The 20,485-nt window shown below is 38.2% G+C and overlaps 1 protein-coding gene and 1 pseudogene across 1 annotated transcript in view; both read left to right on the top strand.

Moving 5' to 3' along the window:
- The window catches only part of CAMKMT (calmodulin-lysine N-methyltransferase), a 395,453-nt gene that overhangs the window by 255,389 nt on the left and 119,579 nt on the right, over window positions 1-20,485 (top strand). The gene's annotated exons all lie outside the window — the stretch shown is intronic.
- On the top strand, window positions 314-853 carry LOC136328664 (mitochondrial carrier homolog 2-like; annotated as a pseudogene).

Below are 20,485 nucleotides of genomic sequence, written 5' to 3' on the forward strand. Positions count from 1 at the left end.
TCATGTATGTGAAGGTGCTCATCGAGGTGGGATATGAATCTCTTCCTCTAACAAAAGGATGAGATATTTTTTGGGTGGCAGGTATGTCACCCTCTTTGTCTTTTTTGTTAGGCTTAGTACATTGCAAGTGTGGATGGGAAGTATGGGTTGTTCACAGGCTTAACTCCAAAAACAGTGTTCAGGAGTTCTTGGGACTATGGTCCATGATAAAGTTTTACAGCATTACCAGGAATCTGACAAGGTTGAGTTGTTAGGACTTGGAAATGTATAGAACGAAGTCTTACCTTTCTTCGACAGAGTTATCAAAGACACAACATGAGAAATAATGGCTCATTCTGCTGCTACCCTAGTCACACACCCCTTTCCTGTGATCACTCTGAGAACCATGGTACAATTCATTGGCAGAAAATCCAAGTACTGTGGGCTTTATGACTCCATAGTAACCAGCTATTGGGAAGGAGGCATACTAGGATTTCTTTGCCGGTCTTATTCCTTGCCTCCTAGATGACATCATTTCTTTGTGGCTCCGTACTCACTGGCCTACCTCATCAATGCCCATGCACTGGACAGTGAGGTTTCCACCATGAGTGGAATGGAGAGTTACTCCCAAGCTATCACAGGATTTTTTCTGCCAGTGTTTGACGTATCCTTTTGTGCTTGTCTCTGACCTTATGGCTGTCAACAACTGTGGGCTTGCTGGTGGGTGCCCTCCTTACTCCCCGGTATATACTTCTTGGATAGATTGCTGGGGCAGGTTACAAAAAGAGAGCAAGTGAGCTGAGGAAATAGCTTGTTTTTCCGGAAGGTCCCCTTTGGGAGGACTTATTGGTGTGACCTGAGAATGGTAATTTGAAAATATGGGGCAGGCAGTGACATCTGCATAGTCCCAGATCACAGAATTATGGGAGAGAATGTTGATTTTGATACAATGTAATGTGTTTTTAAAATAATCGTTTAATCTTGGGAAAATGGCAAAAACAAAAAATAAATCATGCTGATCTTATGTCACTTATACCTCCATTTACCACTCTCTCCTCACTAGATTATATCACATCAAATACAAGGTATCGTTTCATCCTTAAATACTTTCACCCAGAAATTGTATATCAATAATACATCTAAAATATTTTTATCTTAATATTGTCACGTATTCAAAGGCATCAAGTTTCCCTCCTTCTTGTTTATGAAAAAGGATAATCAAATTAGAATTTACACATTGCATTTAGCTAATATTTTTTGAATCTCTTAAACTTAGGTTTCCCCCTCCTCCCTTTTTTATTTTCTTGCCAATCACTTGTGAAAGTAATGGGGTCATTTGTCCTGTAGAATTTCCCATGTTCTAGATTATTCTGATTACACCCCTTTGGGAGTGTTGCTAACAGATGCCTCTAAAGTGTTAGCTTTAGTATATTACTTTAAGATTATCATCCGTCTTTTGCTTTGAACATAAAGCTCATCATGTCTTCCCTGCTCTACTTCATTGAAGTTATGTACTTAACTTACTTCATTCAGTAAAGTCCAATCCCCAAATCTGTTTCTTGCCGTGCCTATCAATCACACTTGCAGGTATTTTAGAAGAGAAAAATATGTATAAAAAGACATAGACCTCGAAAAAAGAAATTAATCAACTATAAGTTTAGCTTATTCTTACTTGTAGGTGGCATAGAGTTCCACTGAGGTATACAAAGGTTATTGTAAAGCCTTTAGGTAAGAGTCTTTGCAAGTGATTCCTTACATGGTTATAATTCTTAATTACTAAGTGCCTATTGTCCATTGTGATTTTATAAAATTCAGTTTCTGCAGCTGCAAAATTTGTTCCATTGGACTAATTCTCTTCTCTTCCTGGTGGTTCTAATTTAGTATTTCTCTGCTTGCTATGGAAGGAATGGGGGAGAATGGACTCATTTCCATAAGGACAAATCAGAATCACCCATAGGGCTTCTAATGCCCTGGCTCTTCCCTCCACTCCCACACCCATACCCCATCCCTCCTGAGAGCAGTAGTGAACCACTGCTACTGGTGGAATCACCAAACATCCCTCACATGTGCTGGGAGTGGAAAACAGGTTGAAAACCACTGTCAACAGTTTTTATGTAAGACCTTCATGAGAAAGAAGTTGCAATACACTTAGTTGACTTCCAAATAAGTTTCAAAGGCATCTAGCCTACAATGTTGACTATCAAGAAAACAAAAATAATGATCTCTCTTTCCCCACTAAGGAAGAAGGCTTATTTTATAAGCCTAGAATAGATTAGGGATGAGGATATATTTCTGACTACAGAATTGAGTTTATTCATTTACTGGGGATTTATTGATTGTCTACTTGCTGTTGCATTTGCAAATCCCTGAGGGAGAAAGGAAATAAAAATTTAAAGTGTCTCTGTTCCCTGACAGTTTATAGTTTAGTTGAAAAGGCACATAGAAAAATAAGAGTTGAATGGAAATGAAAGATAATATTTGATTAAGCATTAGGATTTGAGATGAAAAATTCTAGGAAGCAGAATGAAGCTGAGAATAAGGGCCTAAGGATTTCTGAGAAATTTAGGGCTTCTCCTGTTTGGGAGGTGTTAATGTTATCATGTGAAGTGAGGTTAAGGACCCTCTCTGAAAGCTCTTGACTTTCCTTCATATTTGTGATTTACAAGAAAATTACTCAAATTGCCAAAATCTATAGTTCCAGTAAACAAAAATTGTCAGTACAACCAAGATAATATAACCCTTCTAATTAAAACTGATAAACTTACACTTGTAACATATTTGCTAAAAAGAAACAAAACTTCTCAAAATAAAAATAAGATATGAGTAGTATGCCCCAGTTGCATTTGGTTATTCGAGGATGGAAAAAACACAGTTACAAACCTTTCTGTGTTGGGGATTCTACGGAGAATTACTGAAAGCCATAGAGCCTTTCCTCCTGAAAAATATTTTTATATCCAGAATTTTGCACATATTTCAAGGATTCTTGAATCCTTGGAAGCTGATCAGTTAACTCCATTTTTGAGAATTATGACGTATAAGAATAAAACAGCACCAAACTCTGTAATCCTCTCACGTGGTTAGAAGGGTAGTAGGCCTAAAACTACATTTAACAAATTGGGTAAAAGAAACAGGCCTTGTGGGCAGAATAAAAAAAAAAATAGGTTCAGAAGGGCTAATTTAAACAAAAGAGGGGGTGAACTTAGGGAGGACGATGGTCATAGGATATTCTCTGAGGCTGGGCTTTCATATGATCCTGAAGGCCTATTCCATGGTTAGGCTGAGTCCATTTAAAAAGTGTATACTTAGATACTTTAAGGAGAAGATGGACTAATTTTGACTAAAATTCATGGTGAAAAAATAAGTGAAGAAAATGTAAAGTAAGTTACACTATCCCTAGTGGATTTAGTTTTAAAACTTGGGTTCTTAAGGGCCCGTAATAAGGAGTTTAAATTGTTGTTCCCCCAGTAAGCCTGCGTTAACTTTCAAATAAACTGTACATGATGACTTAATATTACCACTTATAATTTTAAAAGAGTTTTATTTAACTTTTACGCACTGGAATTATCTTTGAAAACTAAGAGGAAGCTATTGTCATTATCAAAAAAGTTAATTCATGGGCATGATCATTCATGAAATAGAATGGCCAGAATGTTTCCACTTTAAAGGGAGAATAGCTGTCAACATATGCTATCAGTAAAGTTTTCTCATGGCCATAGACAAATGTGAAGTGTTTACCAAAGGGGAGGGGCTGGAGGGGAAGGGAGGAAAGAGGGACTAATATACGGTGACGGAAAATGACTTGACTTTGGGTGATGAGCACACAATGCAATCAATAGTTCAAATGCCATAGGGATGTTTACCTGAAACCTATGTATTCTTATTGACCAATGTCACCCCATTAAATTTAATTTCTAGATAAACGAGAGAGAGGGAGAAAGAAAGTAAACCAAAAGTAAACATTTCAGAAGCACTTCCTTTAGGAAAAAATAAAATAAAGTCTTCCTTAAAAATTCTAATATTTCCCTGCCAATCAATAAAGATAGTATCACGTTTAGCACCAGAGCTCCAGTTGTTAGAAATTATGTATTTATTGACTAAAGTTACTTTTAAAAAGCAGAGAGGGGAGTTAACTTTGAGGAAGTAGTAATTGTGGAAATTTAGTACTAGTTGTTGTATCAGAACAGCGAGAAACAGACGGTTTGCCACACAATTAAGTAGCGAAATTAAGGAGTCTTTATTTTAAAGCCGGCAAGCGCACGGAGACCTAAGTCGTCCAAATCATGTGGCCCCGAACACAGTTTGACATCAGCTTTTAAAGACAGAATTACACACTGATTGGGGAATGGGGAGAAGGGGAAGCCAGCAGTAAAACAAAGCAGTGAAACAAGCTCATTTACAATGCTTATCTATAGGATTAATTCAGGGAGAAACATTTGGGGAACACCTGCAACCTCATAGAACTAGCCCAAGGCTACAGCCTGGGAAACTAGCCTCAAGACCAGGGGTAGGGAGTCTTTTAGAAAAAAGTAAGTTCTGCTTAGAGTTACTTATGTTAAGAGCGTTTCTTTTCTATATTTCTCTAGTAATGTCATCTTACTCTGAATAGTATTGCAATTAAAAATATATCCTCACTTTGAGGACCAAATACTTAATGTGGTAGTATAGCACACTACTTTATTAGCTCTTGTTACAGTAAGGTCCATAAATAGAAATAGCTCACTTGCAACTGAACCAGTTCACCAAAAAAAATCAGTAACAACATAAGCCAAAATATAGAGAAACAGTTGACTCAGGAATTTAAATTCAAAGTTAATTAAGGAACATGTTTATTGCAATCATGACAGGGCCTCAAATGTGATATTAAAACTCACTCTGATGATTACTAGTAAGTCTGTTTTAAATATTGTTGATTGGTGGCCTCATTTTTCAATCTCTCTTTTTTTTCTCTCTCTCCCCTCCCCCACCATTAACATCACTGGCTTTTAGAGCCTATATCAAAATTTCTCTAAATATGACTAAGTCTTTGCCAATCTAGTGTCTTTGCTTCCTGTATATAAATTTCTTATATACATATTTTGTGGCAATAGGGGTAATGGTGAAAAGAAAAAGATTGGATGGGTATAGGAACATAAAGACTCCATTGTTCTTCTTTTAAATTTGTACGAGATTTCAGTGAGCCAATTTGAGAGCATTATAATGTATTTGACATTATTGTGGTAGCATAGCAGTGTAACTGACATAAAATTTATCTCACATTTGCTTTTGTTTGTTTGTTTGTTTGTATAATTAGTATTAGAGGGTCTATCTATGCAGTGTGCTCAGCTGATACACAGCAGAACAAGCATACCAGTTGTTAAAATATTAAAATATAAGGTCTACCGGAAAGTTCTGTCCATTTCTATCACAACAAGTTTCGACATGTAAGCATATGTTTATTTGGCGCATGTGTGCCCCTCTATTTTTATCACTTAATGTATACATACTGATGTAGCAAATTAACTAAAACAAAGTTGATTCACGTTAGTCTTATGTGTGAAGCGATAGTGTACCCATGGCTACTGATAAAGTTCATTTATGCCACTGTAATTTTTATGAATTTCAACAAGGAAGAAATGCTACAGAAGCATGTCTGTCGCATCCACCATATTCCCCGGACTTAGCACCCTCCAACTATCACTTGTTTTTGTCCTTACAAAATTTTTTGAAGGGCAAAAAATTCAAAAATGAAGAAGATATCAAACAAGCACTGGTTCAATTTTTTGCATCAAAAGATAAAAGGATAAAACATTTTTCAAAAATGGGATATACAAATTGCCCTCACACTGAAAAGAAATCATTAATAATAATGGCAATTATATTATTTAATAAAGTTTATTGATGGTAAGAAAAATTTGTATTTTGTTTATTCCAAAAACAGACAGAACTTTCCGGTAGACCTTATATTTCTATACTAGTTGGGAAATAGCACTGCCCTGGGAGCCATACCCCACCTTCCATGCTCTAGAGGACCCGGACCTTCTTCCAGAAACCTTCAGCTCTGAATATGACCCAGCAAATAAAAGGAAAATGAAAGGCACAGCAAAGGGTCTTCAGGACCCTAATCCAGTGCCAAGACCAGCACCATTCTGATTGGTTAGGACCCCATGCTGCACCAGCTGTTAAAATATTTAATAATTAGCCTGACAAGGTGATGGTACAGTGGATAGAGCATCGGACTGGGATGTGGAGGACCCAGGTTCGAGACCCCTAGGTCGCCAGCTTGAGCGCGGGCTCATCTGGTTTGAGGAAAGCTCACCAGCTTGGATCCAAGGTCATTGGCTCAAGCAAGGGGTTACTCAGTCTGCTGAAGGCCCATGGTCAAGGCACATATGAGAAAGCAATCAATGAACAACTAAGGTGTCACAACGAAAAACTGATTATTGATGCTTCTCATCTCTCTCTGCTCCTGTCTGTCTGTCCCTATCTATTCTTCTCTCTGACTCTCTCTGTCTCTGTAAAAAAAAAAATTTTTTTTTAATATTTAATAATTAGTTCCCCTTTGGCTATATGCAAAGCACTGTGATTAACTCACTGGAGAGCAAGAAGGTGAATAAGTCACATCCCTTGTTCTTCAGGAGTTCACAGATGAATCAGCAGTAATAATTATAACAGTGGCTGACATTTACTGAGCACTTACTAGAAGCCTAAGCACTGTTCTAAGTACTATGTTTTATATATCATCTCATTAACCCTCACAGTATCCTTAGGAGTTTATTTTCTCTCTCACTCTCTCTTTTTGTGTGTGTGTGACAAAAACAGGGAGAGACAGAGAGAGGGATAGATAGGGACAGGCAGGAAGGGAGAGAGATGAGAAGCATCAATTCTTTGTTGCAGCTCCTTAGTTGTTCACTGATTGCTTTCTCATCTGTGCCTTGACTGGGGGGCTACAGCAGAGTGGGTAACCCCTTGCTCAAGCCAGAGACCTTGGGGTTTCAAACCTGGGTCCTCCACGTCCCAGTCCGATGCTCTATCCACTGCGCCACTGCCTGGTCAGGCTATTTTCTCTCCTTTACAAATGAAAAACCTGAGGCATAAAGGGAATAAGTAATTTTCCAGGTCATACAAATAATAAGTGGTGGGGTCATCATACATATTAGGCATGGGAGAATGCATGGAGAATTCTAATCTGTGCCTCATTTCCAAGTACATTCAAGACACTGGAGATATATCAGACAACAAAACAGACCCAACTCTCTATCTTCATGTAGCCTATCTTCTTATGAGCAAGATAAACAGAAAGTAAATAAAAGAAAAGAAGAGGCTCTGGCCGGTTGGCTCAGCAGTAGAGTGTTGGCCCAGTGTTTGGAAGTCCTGGGTTCGATTCCTGTCCAAGGCACACAGGAGAAGTGCCCATCTGCTCTCTACCCCTCCCCCTCTCCTTTCTCTCTGTCTCTTCTCCTCCTACAGCCAAGGCTCCATTGGAGCAAAGTTGGCTGGGACGCTGAGGACGGCTCTTTGGCCTCCACCTCAGACACTAGAATGGCTCTGGTCTCATCAGAGCTATGGCCCAGATGGGCAGAGCATCGCCCCCTGGTGGGCGTGCCTGGTGGATCCCAGCTGCGCATGCAGGAGTCTGTCTGTCTGCCTCCCCGCTTCTCACTTCAGAAAGATACAAAAAAAGAAAAGAAAAGAAAAGGTAGAGTGTGACAGATGGTGAAGAGTGCAGCCAGGCAAACAAGGCAGGGGAAGAGAGGGAGTGTGCTGGTGTTGAGAGCAGTGGTGGGATTCAAATTTAACAACTGGTTCTCTGCCTTAATGACCATTTTAAGTATAAAAAATGATATACCAAAAGGTAATTTATTATTTCATGCATTTAATACTTAAATAAGAACAATAAGAGAGGTACACAAAAGTAGATTATATTATAAGAAAGTTTTAAAATATTAAGGAAAAAATATAAAATAATACTTGACAAAAACAATGCAAGTTGTCACCCCCTGGTTGTTTGGCACTTTTTCTCTTGACGTTTTATGTTTGTTTACTGAAGTAACAAACGCAAGGGAATTAAAATGTAGTATTTCATCAAAAGTATAATGAGTTTTATGAAATGAATAAATAAATATTACAAGCATACTTCCATCAGATTTTCTTCACCTATGGATGGAATGAACATTACTACGGGCACTTTTGAACGTTAAGAAAGACTAAGAAATGTGAACGTTTGATTTCCACAGTGGGCGGCTGCCCAGGTGCCTACCTTAGAGAGAACCCTGATTACAAGTGCCATTTTAACAACTGGTTCACTGAACTCAACAAGAAATTAGGTATTGGTTCTGTCGAACTGGTGCGAACCGGCTGAATCCCACCACTGGTTGGGAAGCATAGCTTCCAGTTTTACACAGAGAGGTCAAGAAAAGCTTTAGTGAAGAAACATGAATAAAATGCTAAAAGCCATGAAGGGAACAAGCCCTATGATTCTCTGGGGTGAAAGAATACTCCAGGCAGAAAGAATACCAAGTGAAAACTCCCTGAGGTGAAACTCACTGGCCTGTTCAGAACGGCACAGGACAGTCGTAGCAGATTGATGATGGGAAGGAAAGGGGGGGAAATGGTTGGTGTATGTGGAGTCATACTGTGACATGATTCTGGAGAGGATGCAGAGACTGGGTCATACAGGGTCTTGTAAACTGTTTTAAGGAGCTTGATTTGATCTTGATGGCACTGAAGAATCTTTGAAAAACTAAGCATGGCAGTGACAGATCTGGCTGCCATATCGGAAATGAGCTAGAGAGAGTAAGCCCAAAATCAGAGTGGGCTTCAGGGTGGGAGAGGAGCAGTAATCAGGTAAGAGATGATTTAGCTCCTGAACTAGGGCTGTGGCTGGCCAAGGAAGTGGAGCAAAGTAGACAGATTGTGAGTGATTTATAAGGAAAAGAATCATTGGAACTTGGTGATTGCTCAGATGTGGTAACAAAAGAGAGGGAAGACTCCAGGTAATTTCTAGGTTTCTGCCTTAGGTAGCTGGATGGATGACAGTGGCATGCACTTAGAAAGAAAAGTTTGGAGGCATGTGGGTGAGATGATGAAAATGGTTTGGGGAAGAGTACGGTTTAGAGGCAATGTGCATGTCCTGGGCTGGGTGTAGCATGTAGATTAAAGACATGTCCACTTCCATTCTTGTTGGGATTTTTTTTATAAATAAATTTTTATTTTAATGGGGTAACATCAATAAATCAGGGTACATATATTCAAAGAAAATATGTCCAGGTTATCTTGTCATTTCATTCTGTTGCATACCCATCACCCAAAGTCAGATTGTCCTCCGTCACCTTCTATCTAGTTTTCTTTGTGTCCCTCCCCCTCTCCCTCCTTCCCTCCCCCGCCCCCCATAACCACCACACTCTTGTCCATGTCTCTTAGTCTCGTTTTTATGTCCCACCAATGTATGGAATCCTGCAGTTCTTGTTTTTTCTGATTTACTTATTTCACTCTGTATAATGTTATCAGGATCCCACCATTTTGTTGTAAGTGATCCGATGTCATCATTTCTTATGGCTGAAGAGTATACCATGGTGTATATGTGCCACATCTTCTTTATCCAGTCTTATTTTTTTTTTTTACAGTGATTAAAGCCTTTAAGCAAACTCTTGGCCAATACAGCAAGAATCCATAAAAGAGTAGTGTCCTTAACACAGCGGTTCTCAACCCGTGGGTCGCGACCCCGGCAGGGGTCGAATGACCAAAACACAGGGGTCGCCTAAAGCCATCGGAAAATACAACCACTGCCTTAATATGTTCACCAAGTCCAAGTTGGCCCCAACACCATGCCAAATCCCTGAAAAATGCAACCCAACCCCAGTTCAATCTGTTATGAGCTGTCACAAGGAGCAGGAGTCCAGGAAAAGTTCACATCCAGGAAAAGTCTGCGTGGCACTGGAATTGTCACAATTCTATACTTTGCAGCTCACGTCCAAGTCCCAATGACCACTGCTTCTAGCTGGTAATGATTCAGGTAGACTGGAAAAGCCATCTGCAGCATATGTGGAGATGGAGCTTCTGTTCTCCTCTGCCTGGAGAGATGAGACCCGGTTGCTTTTCCCTGGAGCTCTGCGACTGTGGCTTGGTAAAGAGAACCTTGGGATACACTAAGTTCCTGCCACGTGAGTCTCTCCTGGCTGCCGTTCGCTCTGGGGAGCTGGGCAGCCCTCTCCACGTTTCCGCTTTTCCTACCAGTCTCAGTGTGGCTTCAGTGTTCTTTGGTTGAAGAGTCCTCTTAGTTTAGTCCAAAGTTGGTTTTTCCAGATGATAGTTCTTAAAATTATTCTGTAATGCACTTTGGTTCTGGGAGGTGGATGTTGGTATGTCCACCTACTCCAGCGCCATCTTGTCTTTTCCTATAAATGTCATTTTAAAGATCAGTTTGCCATCCTTAATCTTAAGAGAAATAATGACTATTGAGTAGAAGACTAAGGCAGTCTCTCCATTAACCTGGCTGATAATGTAACAAAGTTAGGAAATCTGGAAAATATGGTTATGATTCCATAACCAAGTCCTAATCACTGTTTTATAATTGAGGATTTAGTAAATTACTTTAATCACAGTACCTCAGCCTTGTTGGGATTTTAAAGTGCTGTACTGTGTTTTTATAAATATACCCTAAGATCCCTAATCACATACCAACTTATTTAGATCTGGGGAAAAAAAAATTGCATTTATCTGCCAAGCAGTTGTTCCCCATGGAAGAAGAGCTCTAGTGACTGCTAGTTCCTTTGTTGTCTCTAATTCTAGTATTTTAAATCCCACTTTTTTTCACTCTTGTCGTTTGATTTAGATGACTTAAAAGCTATTCTATCACAAGCCATATGTATCCTAACAGAACAAGCTTCAACCATATATATATATATATATATATATATATTCAGCAGAAAGGTGATCATGTTTTAATCACAAGCAGTAACATTTCTTGTCCTCAGCTCAACCTCATTATAACTACACATTTGAATAAACTAAGATATCCTCTGAAATGAGTCACCTCCTCCCAGCCTTTAAATGACATGGAGAATTACCTTATTTTAGTCAGGAAACCTTAATTAGATTAGGTTGGCCTTTCTGGACTTTATGTGTTGCTACATATATGAGTCAAAAACCTTGATCTATGCATATCACACAAATTGGGAGAAAACAAATGAAAGCAGAAATGAACTCATGTTTCTGTAGGCAGCTGCTTTGATGAAGACATTTCAAATAGAAACTGGAAACCAGAAGCTCAAGACTAAGGAGATAATAGCCAATGATGGGGAGAAGTGATTAATTCAGATCAGGAAAAAGCTGCAGAGTTCAAAGAGACTATGATGAAATTATTAGGGGCTGTTGAAGATGTAATCCATATCTCCCTGTCACATATGTCCTATGTGATAGTACTGTGAGTGTCACGGGAGAAAATTAATGCCTTACAAAATAAACATGCTTAAACTTTATGAAAAATACCCACCACACAAGAGACTGATACACATACATTTGGGGATGGACACGTTCATCTCTACAGGGAAATTCCTTGGCTACATGGTGACAGCAGCTGACAATCAGGAAACTCAAAGTCATGTTCTAGCAGAAATTTCTATTAATATTGACCCATAATGGTGGCTCTGCAGAAAATTTTAATCTTATTCTATATTTATGATGCCCTTCATAATATGATAATATGTTAGGATAATGCATCTCAGTTATTATTTTTGGACTGCAAACGAAATGCATTCTAAATATACACTCCTCAGATAAGAGAGAAGGCCTGACCTAGGCTGTTTTCTACTCTCGGAGAAAAGTAGAAAAGATTTAAACAGTTTTCATCTCCTTGAAAGAAAATCCTGTTTAAATTCTTTTGTAATCATTATCAAATTTTTCATAAAATTATTAAAGTACTAAAGGAGTTTTAATCATCATGATGGGAGGCTTGAGTATAGGATGCAGGTATGAATATTTTTCTACTTTTTCCCAGTAATTTACATGGTTCCCTGGGCTCACTGAGCTCTGTCTCTTAATTTTCTAGTTACCTGGAATTCAACCTCATCTCACCCTGACCTAATGTATGTGGGTGGGGAGGAAAACCTCTCAAACAAGAAGAGTATTGTGACTTTCTTTAAAAATTTTCTTTTTAATGTTGTGACTTTAAAGAATATAATGCGTTTTCCCTGAATGAGCATTCGTTATTTTTCTGCAGAAAGGTGGATGACGTAGAACAATGGATTACTTTGTTTTGATTGAGGGTTGAATTAATGTTACGTACAAATATCAAACTTTATTCAGACGTCAAGAAAGTATCATAGCTGAGTTGGTTTTTTTTTTAAATCTTCACTCCTGTTTCTCCCATGCAGTGCTTTATATATACTTTTTAGAGTTAAACTGCTTTTAATGGATGAATTTTTATTTAAAAGTAATAAAAGATGTTCTCTGCTTCAAGCAGCAGGTGTGTTTTTAATCTTTAATAGGTCACCTTCCCAAGCGCAAGCAGGCAAGCTGTTATTGATCAAAGGGGTTTTGTTGGGTAGCTCTCAGATTATTGAGTGACAAACTTTATTGAATTTGACTTAACAGGAGTCAGAAGACAGCTGAAGCATAAGAGCTTGCACTGCCATCAGAGTCATTTTACGACAGCCAAGGAGCAAAGCTCAGAGATGGATACTGAGCTCTTTGCTGGCCCTTGGAGATTAACTGAACAGCCTTCCTACCAATTCCCAAGCCTGTCAGCAGAACCAATTAGATTTTCAACCAGTAGACAAGAAGGGTGGCACTTGGGGACCTTTTTGCTTTAGGTCGAAGGCTTTTCAGACTGCGATGAGATGACATTGATGATGACACGTTGAGCATTGGTTGGTTTTAAGACAAGTTAAATTAGCAGTCTTGAAATGATTCCAACTGTCTCCTGACTTCTCACTGTTGCCATATTCAGTGGATCCTGTCAGGAGCAAGTTGATGACTTAATAGTCTTTCTTGAGTGGATTTGAGCACTTTGGCTGTGTGTTTATGTGTAGTTGTCATGCTTAAAATATTCATATAAAGCTTTGAAATATTTATTTGAAGGCGCCTTCTGCAGAGTTCAGCAGTTAGGCTCTCAGTGCTTCTACCTACTTTTTATTTAGTTTTATTTTTTGCTTCTCTAAGCAGTTATTTTGTACAACTACCTTTTACTCTGTTTCATATATAATTGATAACAGTGTTTCGTGTAGTTATTGATCACTTCATTTATGATAAAGTTAAATGGCCCTTTTGACAACCTGCTTCTCTCCCACACTACTGTGAATTCAGATCTTCTTGCTCTCCTATTAGTTTGGGAGCCGTGGGGATTAGGAAGGGTACCGTTGCTTTCACTCCGCGGCCTTTACCCAGGAAGACTGAGGCAGCTTTGAACGGAAGGGATATAAACACAAGGATGGAGGCACAGTGTAATACTCATGCAATTAATCTTGTCTGAAATGATGGAAGCAGGATAACTTTGAGAAGCTTTATTTCTGACCTTGAAAAAGTTATATACATAGGAGACTTAGTATTTGAAGTATTGAAAATACCATTACTCAAGTCTGCATTTGCACTTAAAGGTTACTGAACAGTCTTAATATCTACTAACCTTAGAAAACTGTTATGGAGCATACTTCTACATTCTATAGGTCACTGAGATTTCTAACTTAAAGTTTTTGATATTCAGAGTAACCTGGCATATAACTCATTTACAATAATTTGCAACTTGTTGTAATGAACTCTTTTACATTTTATTTATTTATTTATTTATTTATTTATTTATTTATTTTACAGAGACAGAGAGAGAGTCAGAGAGAGGGATAGACAGGGACAGACAGACAGGAACGGAGAGATGAGAAGCATCGATCATTAGTTTTTCATTGCACATTGCAATACCTTAGTTGTTCATTGATTGCTTTCTCATATGTGCCTTGACGGCGGGGATTCAGCAGACCAAGTGACCCCTTGCTCAAGCCAGCAACCTTGGGTCCAAGCTGGTGAGCTTTTGTTCAAACCAGATGAGCCCGTGCTCAAGCTGGCGACCTCGGGGTCTCGAACCTAGGTCCTCGGCATCCCAGTCCCACGCTCTACCCACTGCGCCACCGCGCGGTCAGGCTCTTTTACATTTTTATTCACAAGAATGATTTTAGCTTATTATATTTGTGTAGATGTGTATATATACTTCTGCAATCACATATTGTGCATATATATGTATATTTATATTTATAATTCATGTTTTGTAACAAAGTTCTATAATTACTATAATGACATTCTGGTGCAATTACTTGGTAATCTCTGATGCCTCAAAAGAAGTGAAAATGAAAATATTTTTCAAGTATAAAATCTCAGGCTACTAGAGAGTATTCTTTTGCTGGACTGGACCTAAAACTGTAGCTGGCACCTGGGTGACCTATACTGGTAAATCCTTTTTGTAGACTTCTATTTACAAACAGGGTATCTTTCATGTATGTACTTAACATTGAATTTTTAAATCTTACCTTATGGTTTTATACCATAAGGTATGCATTGCTATGGAGGACAATTATAATGTGTAGGAAATAAATCCTTAACATCAGATAATGTTCTCAAATGGATTGTCCTAGATACTTTTAAAGATAGCCATGTTTAGTCAGAACACCATGTAATCATCACTCATTCCCAACAAGCAACACTTCATGGCTCGTCTTGCCCATCAAAAAATCCATTCACTGTTCTCTTGTATTATTTTGGAGCAAATCCAAGATAATCATGTAATTTTATCCAAAAATGTTTTAGTATCTAACTGAAATTTGACATAACCACGATACCATTAACATCTCTAAAAAGATTTAACAATAATTCCTTAATATCATCAGTCAGATGTTATTTGTAGTTGTTATCTACAATTAACAATGGTTAATTTTTTTTAGATTTTATTTATTCATTTTTAGAGAGAGAGAGAGAGAGAGAGAGAGAGAGAGAATGGGGGAGGAGCAGTAAGCATCAACTCCCATATGTGCCCTGACCAGGCAAGTCCAGGGTTTTGAATCGGTGACCTCAGCGTTCCAGGTTGATGCTTTATCCACTGTACCAACACAGGTCATGCACAATGGTTAAAATTTTGATAATATTCCTTTTCTTTTTTCTAAGTGCACTCACATTTTCTTTCTTGATGCTCTTTTCATATTATCCTTTGATGCTTATTTTTTGCTTATCCTACCCACTGAGTCAAGCATTTCAACAGCCCTCTCATCAGTACTTTGAAAACTTGCATCCCTTACTTCTTCTGTGCTTACTCGTCTAATCACCAACTGCACATAAAGCTAACAACTGTTTTTCTCAGTTCCTAGACTGCTAACTGCTGCTGAAGAAAAATGCGTAACAGTTGATGGCACCCTTACACATGAATGATTTCCAGGTTCAGGTGGCCCCTTGGGACCACCTGGTGGTCATTTTCCCCATGCTCCACAGGAGCTATTTCAAATTCATACCTCTTTTCTCAATTTCCCAACTTTGCCTCTGGCCAGTATCTTCAGGCATGATAGATAAATGACTGGTCTGCTAGTTTTCTAAGAAAGGACAATAGTCATGAGTTATTTCAAATTTCTTTTCTCCTAACTTAAATGTATCTTTATTCATCTTTCATTCGTCTCCTCTCTCAAAAACAGATTTCTACTTCCAACAAGGTTAATGGTTAAAGCCATGGACTCTGAAACCAGATTGCCTGTTTTAGAATTCGGGCTCCACCCTTTCTTGGCTTTGTGTCCTTGAGCAAATTATTCAACTTCTCTGTACTTCAGTTTCCTCATCTATAAATGAGAATTATAATGGTTCTTGCCTTTAGGGTTGTAAAGAGGATTAAGTGCTTTCTGTATGTTAAGTTCTAAGAACAGAACCTGGCACACAAGTCACAATGTATGTAGTAGTTACTATCATATTATTATCTTTCCAAAGCTCTACCTTTACTCCTGATTGTGATAAGTAACATAAGGAAATGAACAGGGGAAGCCTCTTTACACAGGGTGGTCTGGGAAGGCCTCTCCGGGAAAGTGGTTATTTGAGCTGAGATCTAAAGGATGAGAAGTGAAAAGCTGGGAAAAGATATTCTCCAGGCAGAGAAAACTAGTGCCAAGGCCCTGAAAAAAGGAAATTGTTTTCCTTGAGGGATGAATGGAAACTGGTCGAGCTGAAGTGGAGCAGGAAGGGTAAGAATAGCTGAAGGCAAAGTTTGGTTATGTGGCTGGGGCCAACATCACAGAGAGGCCCAGTAGGCCACCATAAAGGGTAGAGATTTTATTCTAAGTAAAATGGAAGACCATTGGGTAGTTTTAATGAGAGGAACAGCATTATCTAATTTGTATCTTATGAAGATTACTCTTTGCTTTATGAAGAATAGATTGTTAGAAGGGTAAGAATGGAATGGGGAGAGGTTAATGAAAGATTATTGCATTATTCTAATCGAGAGATGATGGTGATTTCACTTACGTTAGTGACATTAGCAATGGGCTGAAATAGATAAATTCCAGATGTAATTGGGAAATAAACGGCCAGACATGGTGATGTATTGGCTGTGAGGGTATGATGAAGGAGAGGTAAGTATCAGGTATGATGTCAAAGTTTTTGGCTTGAACTACAGGGTGGCTGGTGGGGTAGTTTATATGTCATTCCCTAGGGGAATCCACAAACTCCAGGCAGACAAAAATAAAAAGTAATCAAGATAAACTATAAAGTCATTCATTTGGTTTCAAAATGACTTTGGTGTTTCATTCCTCACACTATGATAGATGGCAAGGAAAACTTCCACTCATTTGTGTCTAGTGCTTTTTTTAACCTTTAAAAATCAACTTTATAAAGGTAAAGTTACTTCACATACAATTCATTCATTTAAAAATCTACATTTCTAGTAGTTTTTTTAATGTGTGTGTGTGAAAGAGACAGAGAGAGGGACAGATAGGGACAGACAGACAGGAAAGGAGAGAGATGAGAAGCATCAATTCTTCGTTGTGGCACCTTAGTTGTTCATTGATTGCTTTCTCATGTGTGCCTTGATGGGGGGGGGCTATTCATTGTGGCACCTTAGGTGTTCATTGATTGCTTTCTCATATGTTCCTTGATGGGGTATGGGGGCTACAGCAGACCAAGTGACCCCTTGCTCAAACCAGGGACCTTGGGCTCAAGCTGGTGAGCCTTTGTTGGGCAGATAGAGTATATTATGCTCACTTTGTTAAAGATGGTGCTGCCCAGGTGATATTAATGTGTGTTGGGGATCGTTGTAGCCTGGGGCTTGATTTTGGGATTAAGCCTTACCCACCGTGTTGATGTGGGGTGGTACAATCCAATCATGCCTCAGAGAAGTGACTTTGTATTAGAGACTTCCCTATTTTGTATATTGGATTAGAGGTTGTGAAGCTACAATATAAAGTGGGGGCAGAACAGGAGTTTGCCCTCTTGGTTCCTGGGATGATTAGCATGAGAGAGCAGAGGGAGCAGAGCAGAGAGCAGAAAGAGGCCATGTGGCCGGGAGAAGCATCCAAGATGGCGGAGTGCTGAGCGAGATGCCAGTTTGTGTAGAGTTTGTATTTGGGATAAGGAAGGAGATGGGGAACTGAGGAGAATAAGGCTGGTGAGCTAGAAACCTTTGATTCTAGGAAACTCGGATAAGTCAGTGGCTTTGTGAGCACTGAATGTGAGTGGGTTTTGGAGCCCAGTGTGTAGTTTTTTACTTGCCTGCCGGGTGCAAGCTAGAATTAAAGAAAATGGCCTATCAGTTTGTGGCTCCTTTGTTTCCTTACCGACTGTCCGAATCCAATGCGAACCTGCATGGGCCAGGCGGCTGCTGTGATGGTGGCCGTGGCTGCTGGCCTTACAGCCTTGCTCAAACCAGATGAGCCCACACTCAAGCCAGCGACCTCAGGGTTTCAAACCTGGGTCCTCCATGTCCCAGTCTGATGCTCTATCTACTGCACCACCACCTGGTCAGGCCCTTTTTATTTTCTTAATAGTGATTTTTGAAGAGCAGAAGTTTTTAATATTGATAGAAGTCTAAGATTTTTTTTCTTTTATGGCTAGTGTATTTTGTGTCCTAACAAATCCTTGCTCAGACTAACATCATGAAAGGTATTCTTTGTTTTCATCTATAAGTTTTAGATTTTTTACTTTTCTCTTTAGAAATGTTATATATTTGGATTTTATTTTAATATGGTGTGAGGTAAGGATCAAAGTTGTTTTTCCATATTGCTATATAGTTGTTACAGCATTATTTGTTCAAAGTGCTATCATTTTCCCCATTATATTAACTTTGCATGTTAATGGAAAATCAACTGACAGTAAATATTTATGTCTCTTCCTTGAATGTTTTTTCTCTTCCCTTGATCTATATGTCTATCTGTATGCCAATACTACACACCGTCTTGATTACTATAGATTTATGTCTTAAAATTAGATAGTGTAAATCATCTAATTATGTTATACTTTTTTCTCCCCTAAAATTGTTTTGTATATTTTAGGTGCTTTGCATTCTATATAAATATTAAAATCAGCCTGGCAATTTTTACCCAACAAAAAGCATGCTGCAGTTTTAATTGGAATTGCATTGTATCCATAAATACATTTGAAAAGAATTGACATCTTGATATTATTGAGTCTTTTCATCTATAATCACTTTATATCACTTCATTTATTTTATTTTTCTTTCATTTCCATCAGTAATGTTTTATAATTTTCAGTAAACAGGTCTTGCACATCCACCCTGATGTGCATACTTATTCCTATTATTTTTAATGCTATTATTAATGGTATTGTAGTTTTATTTTCCAATTGTTTATTGCTAGCTTATATAAGTACCAATGATTTTTATAACTGACCTCAAATGCCGTGACATTGCTAACCTCATCTATTAATTCTTTTTTTTTTTTTTTTTCCTAAGCTAGAAACGGGGAGAGGCAGTCAGACAGACTCCCGCGTGCGCCCGACAGGGATCCACCCGGCACGCCTACCGGGAGGCGATGCTCTGCCCCTCTGGGGCGTCACTCTGCCGCGACCAGAGCCACTCTAGCGCCTGGGGCAGAGGCCAAGGAGCCATCCCCAGCACCCAGGCCATCTTTGCTCCAATGGAGCCTCGGCTGCGGGAGGGGAAGAGAGAGATAGAGAGGAAGGAGAGGGGGAGGGGTGGAGGAGCAGATGGGCGCTTCTCCTGTGTGCCCTGGCCGGGAATCGAACCCAGGACTTCTGCACGCCAGGCTGACGTTCTACCACTGAGCCAACCGGTCAGGGCCTCATTTATTAATTCTAATGATTTTTTTGGATATTTCAAATGATTTTTTTGTATATAAAAAGAAAATGAAGAATAGAGAATGTTTTACTTTTTCCTTTCTGGTCTGTATGCCTTGATTTCTTTTTCTTGCTTCATTACATTGGCCAAGACCTCCAGTAAACACTTAACAGAGGTAGCTAGAGTGGATATCCTTGTGTTGTTTCTGATCTTAGGAGAAACCATTTAGTCTTTCAGCATAGTTATGATGTTAAGTATAGGATTTTTTGTAAATGCCCTTTATCACTACTTTTCTATTTCTAATTTATTTTAAAATTTTTCATGAATGTGTGTTGAATATTGTCAGAATATCTTTTGGCATTTTTTGAGATGATTGTATGTTTTTTTTCTTTATTTTATTAATATGGTAAATTACATTTAATTTTCTAATGTTAATCTAACCTTTTATTCCTGGGTTAAATCCCATTTTGTCATAATATATTATCCTTTTTAGATATTACTGAATTTGATTTGCTATTATTTTATTAAGAATTATGCATTTTATGCTTGTACTAGGAAAAATAGTTTGTATTTTTCTTGAAGTTTTACTGTCATTTATTTGTGTTTTATATCAGGGTATTGCTGGACTCATAAAATAAATTGGCAAGCATTCTTTCCTTCTCTTTGTTCTGAAATAATTTTTATAACATTGATAGTCTTCCCTAAATGCTTCATAGAATTAACCAATGACATCATCTGGTCTATAGCATTTTTTTGTGGAAAAGATTTTATTTACAGATTCAATTAAATTGACCTGGTACTTTAGACTTTTTATTTCTTCTTGTGTCAGTTTTGACAATTTGTGTCTTTCAAGGAATTTTTCTACTGCACTCAGTTTTTCAAATTTATCAACATTTCTCTTATTATCCTTAATGTCTATAGGATCTGTAACAATGTCCCCTATTTTATTTCCAATACTCGTATTTCATCTCTTTTTCTTCTTAACCTGTCTACCAATTTTATGTTTATCAATTTTGTTAATCTTTTCAAAGAACCAGCTTTGGATATCATTGATTTTCTTTATTATCTGTCTATTTTCTATTTTATTGTTTTCTCCTTTTGTAATTTTTATTTTCTTATTTCTAATTACTTTGGTTTTAATGTGTTCTTTTCTAGCTTCTAAAAGTGAAAGCTTAGATCACTGATTTTAAACTTTCCTTTTATTTCTAATGTGAGCATTCAAAGCTGCAAATTTTCCTTCTAAGTACTTCATATCCAACAAATTTT

The sequence above is a fragment of the Saccopteryx bilineata genome, chromosome 3 (genome assembly GCF_036850765.1).
Source record: "Saccopteryx bilineata isolate mSacBil1 chromosome 3, mSacBil1_pri_phased_curated, whole genome shotgun sequence".
Lineage (NCBI taxonomy): Eukaryota > Metazoa > Chordata > Mammalia > Chiroptera > Emballonuridae > Saccopteryx > Saccopteryx bilineata.